This window comes from Arvicola amphibius, chromosome 8, assembly GCF_903992535.2.
Source record: "Arvicola amphibius chromosome 8, mArvAmp1.2, whole genome shotgun sequence".
In the NCBI taxonomy this organism is placed as follows: Eukaryota; Metazoa; Chordata; class Mammalia; order Rodentia; family Cricetidae; genus Arvicola; species Arvicola amphibius.
This window is the reverse complement of record NC_052054.1, coordinates 4,724,649-4,736,168: the sequence shown is the minus strand read 5'-3', so window position 1 is coordinate 4,736,168 and position 11,520 is coordinate 4,724,649. Positions and strand designations below refer to the sequence as shown.

Below are 11,520 nucleotides of genomic sequence, written 5' to 3'. Positions count from 1 at the left end.
GGGTGATAACCATGAGGAAGAGACTGCCAGGGAGGTGATTAGATCATGAGGACAGAGTGTTCATGCTGGAACTAGAGATTAAGCTGAGTAAAGACAGCCGGTAGAGCAGCAGTGTGAAGAAGCAGCGAGGACGACCGGGAGAAGAACCCAACCGGCTCACCACTGCATTCCTGCATTCAGTGCTGGTGACCCCTGCTGCCACCATGCCCAAAAGGAAGGCTGAAGGGGATGCTAAAGAAAATAAGCCAAGGTGGAGGACTAGCCACAGAGAAGATCTGCAAGGTTGTCTGCTAAACCTGCTCCTCCAAAGCCACAGCCCAAGCCTAAAAAGGCCCCTGCAAAGAAGGGAGAGACGGTCCCCAAGGGGAAGAAGGGGAAAGCCGATGCTGGTAAAGATGCAGATAATCCTGCAGAGAATGCAGATGACAGAACAGACCCGGCACAAAAAGCTGAAGGCGCTGGATATGCCAAATGATATGTGCGCATTTTTTATAACTGTGTACTTCTGGTGACTGTACAGCTTGAAATACTATTCTTTATCAAGTCTTATAAAAGTGCAGAATTTTGTTTTACTTTTTGTAAAGCTATGTTGTTAGCTCACAGAACACTTCATTGTTTGGTGGAGGAAGGAATATGTGTCACTAACAATGTCCCCCAAGCTGGATTGATAATGGTTGATGATGGAAAATATCTTTCCTTGATAATTTTGAAAGACTCCTCTTGGCTCCCAGGAGAGATGTCCTGGTTTTGACATATGTGGCCACCATGGTAGAACATGTCCTGTAAGAAAAAACTAAATTCATTTTTCTACCTCCTTCCCCTGTACCATCATCATAGACTTAACTCCCTTAAGACCAGAAACCTGTTGGAATTTGACCTCCAAAATTGGCTTTGTCAGTCTGTTGAGCAATCTGGACTTTTCAGTGACATTATCGAGTGTCCTCAAAAGAGCAGCAGTTCCTTTTATAGAAGATTATGGATCTTCAGATTGATAATTCTGCTGTGTTCATTTCATTTCCTGGAAGTCAGGGCCTGCTTGTGAAATGTTGTCAGATAGCATTCTCAGTGTGAAATACAGCTCTCACTCTAAGCCCCTCCCCCTGTTCAAAGTGTCAGAAAGACTCATTGGGTTTTATAGTGGCTTTCTGATGTGGTAGTCGACACAAGAATGGAGTTTGGAAGTTCTTGTACCCTGTTAATGACTGTCTGCTCGTGTCCTGACTGGAAAACCATGTTTGTGGAAAGTGTCTTTAATAAATCTGGGTCCAATTTGGCTTGGAAAGAGAAAGACAGACAGAGAGAGAGAGAGAGAGAGAGAGAGAGAGAGAGAGAGACCATAGACATCACACCCTCTCACCCCAGGAAGACACAGTAGGAAGGTTCTTTCTACGAACCTGGAAACAGGCTGTATATGATGCTCAGCATGCCAGTCATTTGTTCTTAACCTTCTACCCTCGAGAGCTATGAGAACGAATTTCCATTGACTCCACTCCAACCAAGCTAAGGTTTGTTACCAGACCTGAAGAGACTAGTACACCACGTGAACCCATTTGTCTGCCAACCTAGGCTCTTGTTCTGTTTCCACACACAGAAGTTATAGAGTATTATGTTGTATTATTAAAGTTACACACTGCCTGTAGAATCAGACTCACCCCACAAAACAGAAATGTTCCTATTAGAATCAATGTACCAATAACTCTGACAACTATCACACTCAAAGGTACAGGCATATCACCCAGTTCCAACCAGGTAAGGTTGTAGCCTGCCCTTTTATGGGCTGTTCCTAAAGAGAAAGTGTGATTACTGTGTGTCTGGTTGTTTCCTGCAGTCTCCGAGGTCGACCAGATCTTCCTCCCACTCACCTGTTCTGAACTACAGCATCTGCCTTTCCTCGTGTTCCTGGGAGTTCTTGGCTCTCTGCTTCCACTGAGGGTGCACAGTCCTCCAACTAATTAAGGTCAGCATAAATGGCCCTTGAATCAATTTAAATGTCTCTGCAAGTCACATAAATGAAGTTGAGATGCAAGGAGTATTCTTCCTGTCCATCTAGCTTCACAGAGATTTATAACCACCAGTTGAACTTTCCCAGAATTCTTGTGAGGCACGGGGACCAAAACCAACAGTGTAGTTAACACATAGACCATCAGCTGAACGTGTGCCTTCACCCCCTGACCCATACTCCCATCAACTCCTCTGTGAGCCTCATTAAGTGGATTTAGGCTACAGAACATTTCTGCATGAGAAATAAGTGGGCCTGTGTTAGGACAGGCTAATAAGGTAACACTGTGTTTATCACCAAAAAGACACCTTGAAACAAAGAAAAATAAGTTAAATATAGTAGATACAACACATACACATTCCGAAGTTTGAAGCCTCATTCAAAATGTAAAGGCATAGGTCTTCTTCGCACTTCCTACAATCAAACCACCTGACCGAATAGTTTGTGCTTTTTCTCATAAGCTTTAATCTATATAAATGAAGCTTGTGTCACTTTATGTCCTACAGTCACTGCCCCCGCCCACAGCCATGAAAGGAAGTTCTCCATGGAGACATTTTCTGTCTGTTTTGTTCACTGGTCAAGGACTGAGCTTGAGACATAATCAGTGCCCAAGAAAGTATAAAGATTCTGGATTTCTTCCCACAGGAAAGCTGTTTGGGGAAGAAAAGAACATAGAGAACAGACTGACCCCTGGTCTGTCTCATTTATTTCTTTTTCTCTTCAAGAGGAAGTAGAGACAAGAGACTTCCATCTCCACTACCTTGTCCTTGTGCTGATGAGCTTCAACACTGGCTCCCAACTCCATTTTACTAGCTGCATTTAACCTAACTGGCCCTGCTATTCTGTTATTGTTCATTTCCCAGTGGCTGATGGCTATAGGTTCTCACCTGGCACCTCAATGCCCAACTCTCTTAGGTGTCTCTGCTCTATATTACATCTTTTCTGTCCATCAGAATGGCCTCGCGTGCCTTGTTCAACTTCATATTCATCAGTAGGAAACACAGACCTCAGAGTACCTGAGCAGTGACAGGTAGCATTTATCACTGCCTCGTTGACTAGAAGCCAAACCACAAAGCTGTTTGGGCCCATCTCAGAACTACTGTTTCCTCTCACCATGACTGATACTGAGCTGAGTGCCAGAACGTCTTCACCACTGTGGCCATACACACAGAACTGCAGTGTCGTGGCGGGCTGGACCTGTGGCACTGTCATTGCACGAAGTCACTGGCAAGCTCCATCATCCTCTAATCTCCTATAGACCCTTTCTGATCCCAGCCCAGAAATAGTCTGGTTCCCTAAACAGCTTCCCTTCATTGGTTGCCCTAAATTATTAGCTCCCACCTCCATTTGTTAAATTAAATAAAAAGGAGAGTGAATATCTGCTCTAAAGCTGGAGCACTCGGAGTTGAAGAGTGAGGCATGACACTCTTTGGTACCTGGCACATCATATCTGTCACGGTGAAGGAGGACACGGAATATCACAGACACGGTGCATCATTCCTGACAACATTATCTGTTTTGTAGCCATATAAGGAACTCTGGGAGTATGGTACAGATTATGGGAGCCACAGGTACTCAGCCTAGTGTGGCTCGTTTCATCCTGATCAAGGCTGAAGAATCATGTTGGCCTCTCTCAGAACCATTGTTCTTACATACATCAGTCCATTGTCACAGCAGTAAGGGGCTCCAGGACGTTGGAAAGACAATAAACACAGGATCCATCCTCAAGGCATTTAAGAGGGGACAGCATGCTCTCACAGGAAGCTTCCTCTTTGCTAACAATACATGTTGATATGTTATGCTTTGTAGAATATTACACAAGAAAGGGGAGGCTAGGTGAGTCTGAAACAGACAGGAAAGGGAAGATGAGTAGATGGGAGGGATTATTATTTGGCTGAAGAAATCAGGGAACAGAGCACGAAGAACAAAATTGAAATATTCCGATAACATCATCATCTTGGGTTCAGGGGCTAAGATCAGAGGGTGAATCCCTTCAGCTTTTCCTTGTGAACCCATTAGTTCAATAGATTGCCCCACTGAATGTTTCTACCACAGCAGACACTGGGTCAAGAGAATGAAGGAAATGTGAATCCCACAGAAACCACTCCCACATTCCTGAATCGTGTCTTAGTGGAGACCACAACTACACATGGAAGGGCTGGGAAGGAAAGAGCAGGCTCTGTGGGGCTGACAGGTAGATACTGGGAGTGGAGCTGGGGAAACGAATCCCCAGGGAAGGAAGAGCAAATGCAAAGACCTCTGTGCAAGCAGCTCAGCACTTGTGGACACTCACAGTGGACAGGACAGTGGCAAGGGAGCAGACCTTGTGTGAGAAACACGGAATAAAGCTGCAGGGCGACCAGCCCATCTTAAACAGAAAAGGGACCCCCACAGCACAGGGGGAGCTATGGTTCCAGGAGTAACTGGAACACACTGGGGTAGTGTAACATGAAGGGGCCAGGCCTGCTTGTTTGTTGGGGTTTCTGTCCCACCTGGTACCCCACAGCCAGCAAGGCCCAAAGAAATAACACAGAGATCTCTTTAAGTTATAAAGCTGATTGGCCAATTAGCTCTAGCCTCTTACTGGCTAACTTTCACATCTTGATTAACCCATTTTTCTGATCTATTTTAGCCATGTGGCTCAGTACCTTTTTCAGTGAGGCAGATCACATCCTGCTGCTTTGGTGATCTTGGCAGGAGTGGGAGGAATCAACTTCTTCCTTCCCAGAATTCTCCTGTTCTCATTACATCATTTCTCCTTCCTGTCTGGTTTTCCCTCCTATACTTCCTGCCTGGCCAATCAGCGTTTATTTAAAACATGATTGACAGAATACAGACAATTCTCCCGTACCAGGGTAGTCTATGCCAAAACAACATAACAGATGCACGTTTCAGTGAAGCCGTTCATATAGATTTGTAAAGAACACAACTGGAGTGGCAAACACAGAATTCAAGACACCAATCACATGACTATGGCCAATGTTCAGGGGAGAAGCACTGAGATCCTCAAGAGGTACCCAGAACAAAAGCCACAGTTTTAGTATTTGGGATCAATGGTTGATAGTTGAGGCTATAGGCCAGTGATAGATCAGTTGCCTACCATGCACCAGTCCCCAAGCTCAATCCCCAAAATGCAAAAAATAATGATCAATAATAAAAGCAATAATAAAGCAAAAGTAATATGTCACATATCACAGTGAGTCAATTTTTCCTTTCCATCCCTAAAAGCCATTATCTGATAATTGAATATGTGGAGGCGGGAAGGAAGCAAGCAGTCAGGACAAACATCCCCACTGGAAAAGGCCAGCAAGAAAAGATGAAACTTGGATGGAGGTTGAGATGCCAGCTGGGAGGTTGACCTCCCAAGTCAAAACCCTTTGTCCTCAGAAGGGTCAGAAGGGAAGGGAGACACCTAGCTGAAGAAGTATCATGGCAGATTAGGAACAGGATCTCATGCTGTGTTCCAAATATCCATTCATTTCTCATCTGGCTGTGAGCAGGATCAGCAGTTCCCACATTGGAAGAAGGTGGTGGGATAGCTCAAAGTCAATGGTCCAGGACAATCATCATTTAAGGACAAAAAGAATCAGGTGGGGCATAATATGAGAGGGAGAAGATGGAATGGGAAGAACAATAAACAATACTGGAGATACTTTAGAACCTATTTTTAATAAGTTTTCTTACACCTAAACATTTAAGTAGTTTAAATGGAATTAACTCACACGGTAGGGGGATAATTGTCTTGCCAGAAGCCACAGTGAGCCAAACAAAAGCCCAGCGTCAAGTATGGATACATCCCTCTCTTCAAGTAGTGCATCAGGGAGGCTCAGAGACCCCCAAACCAGTACAGGCTCTTGCTGTTGCCCTTGGTTGCCCACCAGAACTTGAAAGTAAAGTTTCATGGATGGAAACTCCAGACTGGGCACAGGAATGAAGAAACCAAACTGATACTGGCCTGATGTTCCCTATCTGATGGTTGACATTCATAGTGCCAGAAGGTGCTAGGCAGGTTGTGCAGGAAGACAGTGACCAACTATTGTACCCATCTGTGAACCCTAAAAGCTACAATAACAACTGGCATGGCAAGACATGCCCATAGTGGCATGAATGCCTTAGGAAGTAACCATATTTAACTATATATAAGTAACTATGTTTACTATATTTATGTAGGTAACTATATTTAAGGCTCACTCAATAGAAAAAAATTAAGCCTACTACTATAAACCTGGACAAGATTCTGTAGCTAGAGAGGTCATTGGCCCAGAACCTGGAGGAGATCCTACTATTGTCTTCTTCTTCTTCCTCTTCTTCTTTTTTTTTTTTTTTTGGTTTTTTGAGACAGGGTTTCTCTGTAGCTTTTGGAGCCTGTCCTGGAACTAGCTCTCATAGACCAGGCTGGTCTCTAACTCACAGAGATCCGCCTGCCTCTGCCTCCCGAGTGCTGGGATTAAAGGCGTGAGCCACCACCGCCCAGCTTGCTGTCTTCTTCTTAAATTGATACAGTATCCAACCACCCTCTAAACATCTATATCATACTTTCTCCCTGCCAGCTTCAGAGCACACCTCAGAAGAAAAGGCAGAAAGGTCACAGGGGCCAGAGCATGGGGAGGACACTGTGAGTTGACGGGAATCTTCCAAAGCTGGCAAGGCTGTGGCACCTATGAACCCTTAACAGTTGTGGAAGTCTTCACAGGAACTACACCAGCTCTGACCAGTCAACAAGGTAACATGGACAGGGGAAGGCCTCCCAAGGCCCCACTTCTGGTTGAGGAGCTACAGGCAGTCATGGCTACAAATGGAAGATCGGTTATTCTCAGGGGTTGCTAAACTATGACCCTACAACCATATGCATGTGAGAAACACTAATTGAACATGATAAAAAGCATAGCCCCAAGGGGCGTGTCATTCAAGGCCTGACTGAGTGGAGAGATGTGGAAAGAGCTTGGGTTAGATTCAGGACTCAGATGAGTAACCAGGGAGAATTTAGCTCTTGGGTTTATGAAATTGAGCAATCCTAAATCCCTTTCGGAAAATTGCTGTGATTGCCTAAATAGGACTCTGATGTAGGTAATAGCTGCTCACTCTGAGAAGAAAGAAAATAAGCTGAACACAATAGGGTCTTCCAGAACTACCCTGCCTGGACTTAGGGTGAATGCCTTTGTCACTGGTCAAGCTGTGGAGATAGTCTCTCCTCTCCTCTCCTCTCCTCTCCTCTCCTCTCCTCTCCTCTCCTCTCCTCTCCTCTCCTCTCCTCTCCTCTCCTCCTCTCTCCTCTCCTCCCCTCTCCTCTCCTCCTCTCTCCTCTCCTCCCCTCTCCCCTCCTCTCTGCTCCTCTCCTCCCCTCTCTGCTCCTCTCCTCTCCTCCCCTCTCCGTTCCTATCCTCTCCTCTCCTTCTCTCTCCTCTCCTCCCCTCTCCTCTCTTCTCTTCCCCTCCTCTCCCCTCTCCTTCCCTCCCCTCCCCTCTCTTCCCCCCTCCTCCCCTCTCCTCTTCTCCCCTTCCCTCCCCTCCCCCTTTCTCTCCTCTCCATTTCTTCCTTCTCCCTTCCTCTCTTCCTTTTCTTATCCCAGATCCCTCCCTTCTGTTCAGTCCTATTTCTTTAATTCTATTCTCTGCAAACAGAAACCCACACACCTCTGTGGAAAAGCGAGCTTTCAGATTTCCACAGCTAGGCTACCACTCAGCATCAAGACAGCAGCAGTAGCAGCAGCCACCACTGATGGTCCCATCCTATTCTGATGCCCTGAAACCACAGTAATCTGGGGGAAGGAAGCTTAAATAAAGCCCTAGCCAATGGTCACACTCAGTAAGTGGGGGAAGAAATTGGCTCTGTAGATTTCTGAGCAAAATTCCTGCTGGAATAGTTGAAACTCCATGTAAAGAAATAGCAGCTTAAACCCACAACAGGGGGATGACCAGATTGTTCCTTCTCTAAGGCTTCTCTGGTCTGAGGATGGCACCAGCCTGGTGTACGCCTTGTTTAAGTTTCCCAGATCCTCTTTGTAGATTAGTCAGTCCTGTGATACTGCAGTTTGTGTTTGTTCAGTCTAAACCCTGGGCTTGTCTGAAATGCTACAAGATAGGTGGGAATCAGAACGGGATGTGCACGGGCTGTGGGTGGCTTTGGCAGTATGCGCCTCTATTAAGTAGACTCAATTTAGTGCTGGATAAAGAGAAAGACGAAATTAGAATCATGGTTGGCAGAAATAGTCTCCATCTGGCTCTGTAATTACACACTGTCTTGACCTGAGCAATCTTTGCTGTTCCAAATGTTGTTTCCTTCAAGAAGAAGATTTTAAAAGGCATCGTTAACCACAGGTTAGGCAATCCATAATTCCAGATATCCTCTGCACCTTTCAGACAAGGAAACTGTCTCCCGCGTTCCCATTATGGCTCTGTCTTTTGTAATTAGATGAACTCTCCAGTCACCCGATGAATGTCACCTCTTCACAGCAGGGTAAACAGAAGAGATCTCCAGGTCTGTTTGCACCTGTGACATCAGACACTATTTCAATGGGAGCATGACTCAGTATCCGCCTCCTGAACTTCATTCCTGAAGTTCCTTTAAGGCTGAGCCTGGGTTGCTGCCGGCATGCGGCATTTTCAGAGACCCATGGTGCTCTTTATATCAACCCTTGACTTCACCTTCGATGCCAACAGGAAATTGTATATGGCTCTAATCTCCCCAGCACAGCCCTGCCAGCAAGCAGGCTTCTGCGCAGTTTGATGGCGCCACCTACTGGCCACACGCACCCTTCGCTTGCCTTCTTTTGTTTTTGTTCTGCTCAAGCGTTTGATGTGTCCTCTATCCACGGAGACCTCACTTTTAGCTTTTTCTACTCCACAGCTGCAGCAAGCTGGACTCAGCAAATGAAATCTCCATCTGACCCGCTGCTGGTAAGGCTCTAGGGTCTTACCGCGGATGGGAAACTCATGGGCAGGCACCAGGCTCCTGTTTACTGTCAGACACCAGCCTGTCATGACGACTATGTCTCCTTGAACCTTGAACCCTGCCTGACACATTCACCCAAGCAGTCTGATGATCGGAGCTTCCTTGCCTCAGCCCTGAGGTGGCGCAAACCATCCCTAGACCCCAAACACCTTTCCCATTCCCTCAAAGGCTCCTGCGCTCCTAGGCATCCACACGAGTGGATTGCTTTTAAACAGAGAATGACACTGACTGTCACCAAGCATAACAAGGGCCTTATGTGCGTTTCATTGGAAGCACAAGCTGAAATTAGCCTGTCAGCCTCTCACTATTCCCGATGCCAGTGTGTCGGGTGACAGAATTAGCTCAAGAGAATAAAGAGCAGGCTTGTCAGAGAGCTCCTCTTCTTAGTTCCATCCTTCCGTGAGCCTGATTTAATTCAAATTCTGTCCATGCTTGGAGGTATGAGTGTGTGTGTGTGTGTGTGTGTGTGTGTCATCCAAACTTCAAAACAATCACTCAGGGGAATGCTGGGGTAAATTTGGCATTTTCTATAAAGTCCCGAATGCCTTTTCTCCCTTTTATTTTATTTCTGCAAATGAGAATTTATCAAAGGCTAAGTCTCGGTCCTTTGTGATAAAAACAAAGTATGCCAGTGGAAAAAAATATGTAAAATTCACCTTGCTGCTGGAAAGATCAAAGCTGGAGAGTGTTGGCCAGAATGACTAATTTCCCATCAGCTCGGAGGCTTCAGAACACCGAGCTCTTCCTAGAAAACAAGGTGTCGGAAACTACGTGTCTGAGATGCTGAGGGACGGACGTTGAGGGTCTCTCTGGTGTGTTTCTCACCTCTAACAAAAGGCAGCTTGTTATCCAACCCTTCGGAGAGCAGCTTCAACACACGCAGCTCTACCTTGAGTGTCTGTTGCAGAGCGAACACCACACAGATGCAAGTGTCTAGGGGCAAATGTGTACATATGGATGCTCGTGTCTCAAGAATTGAGACTGTCTCAAGCAGAGTTAGTCAGCTTTCTGCCAAGTGACAGAACACCAGAGAGCAACTTAAAACAAGGGAGGGTTGTGTTTGTGTTTCCCCTCCTGGTATTTTCGTTCTGTGGTGGTTGGTCCCGAACTTGTTGCCAGTGTGGAGGAATAACACTGAGCAGGGAGTGCAAAGGAACACAAAGCCTTTATCTCCTGGATGCTGGAAAGCAAAGGGGTGAGGAGCCAGTCTCAACATCCTCTTCAAGACACCATGTCCCCATTGATCTCACTTCCTTCCTTGGGGCCCCACCTCTTAATGATCCCATCACTTGCCCATCAGATGGGGACCAGTCCTTTAAGATGTATCTTGAAACCATGGGCAAGGGCTGTTTTGACCATTCTTGCAATAATAAAGGGGCATGTGACAAAGATAAAACTGCCAATAGAGAAAGTGGCTGTGGATGATCCTGACGTGCAGCCTGGGCAGGAGAATAAGGTAACCAAAGCTTAAAGGGAAAAGCCAAAGCCACAGTCTCCTGATTCTGCTATGTTCTATTCTTGGGATGCCCTTTTCTCCTCTAGGGGGTGCTAGCCACTCTTCGTGTTCAGAACGGTGGCTCTCAGCCTGACTTCTGGAAATGGGCATAGGAAAGGAGGCACCATGACACAAAACTTCTAAAATAGCATCTACTTTGTATGGTGGGGACAGGTGGCCCACGTTCTGCTATGTGTGCGTTTGGCCACTTTTAGTTCTGCTGTGCAGTTTTAGCAGCTGCAGAACATGCAGCACCTTTCAGGGACACTTGTCCATAATTTTGAGAAGTTTCTATGCCACAAGGGACATTATGGGTCCATTGTGTGCACAGAATCCCCCCACAACTGCTTCAAAATCCTGTCTTTCTATTTCTCCTCCTTCTTCTCCATCCCAAACAAAGCACAAACCAACATCTAGTCACTACAGATAAGCGTGCGTTTTTATTTAAAGGAAGCCATGCAGTATAATCTTTGGATCTGTTTATTTTACTCTATACAACCATTCTGAGGTTCATCTAGGTTGTGCAGTAAGAGTGTAGTCATTTTTATGCCTAGTCTTTCAGTGGGCGAATTCCCATGGCTGTTTTCCCTTCAGTGGACATGTGGGGATGGGGACCTTGTCCCAGCCCAGCTTTAGACCACAGCTAATAAAGCTGCTGTGATCATCTGTGTGTAAGTCTTTGCATGTATCCACCTTCCACTTCTTGTGTAAATACCCAAGAACGATGGACATCACGAATCATGTCTGGGTCTCATGGGAGGCGTATGTGGAGATTCTGAGATAAGGTCAATCCTGTAATGTTGTGTGATGCATGTGGGTCACAGAGCTCGGTTTCCCAGGCCCTCTGCATGTTCTTCACACTGCAGCCTCACTCCTCCTGCTCAGACTTTGCCATTATCTTCCTCACTGTGATCCCCACCTGCATTTACCTAAAGCACTGGCTGTCTACAGATGTCTCCATGCTGTGATGTTTCCTTTGTGATAACATTACAATCGCTCATTAACTGCTTTCCTGACCTCCCAATCCTGATTTGTAATTATTTTGCATAAAACAACATAAGTTTTTTTTTTCACC

The 11,520-nt window shown here is 45.9% G+C and overlaps 1 pseudogene; it reads left to right on the top strand.

The window, feature by feature from the left end:
• The first annotated feature begins 203 nt into the window (after positions 1-203).
• Positions 204-475, top strand: LOC119821484 (annotated as a pseudogene).
• Positions 476-11,520: the final 11,045 nt, after the last annotated feature.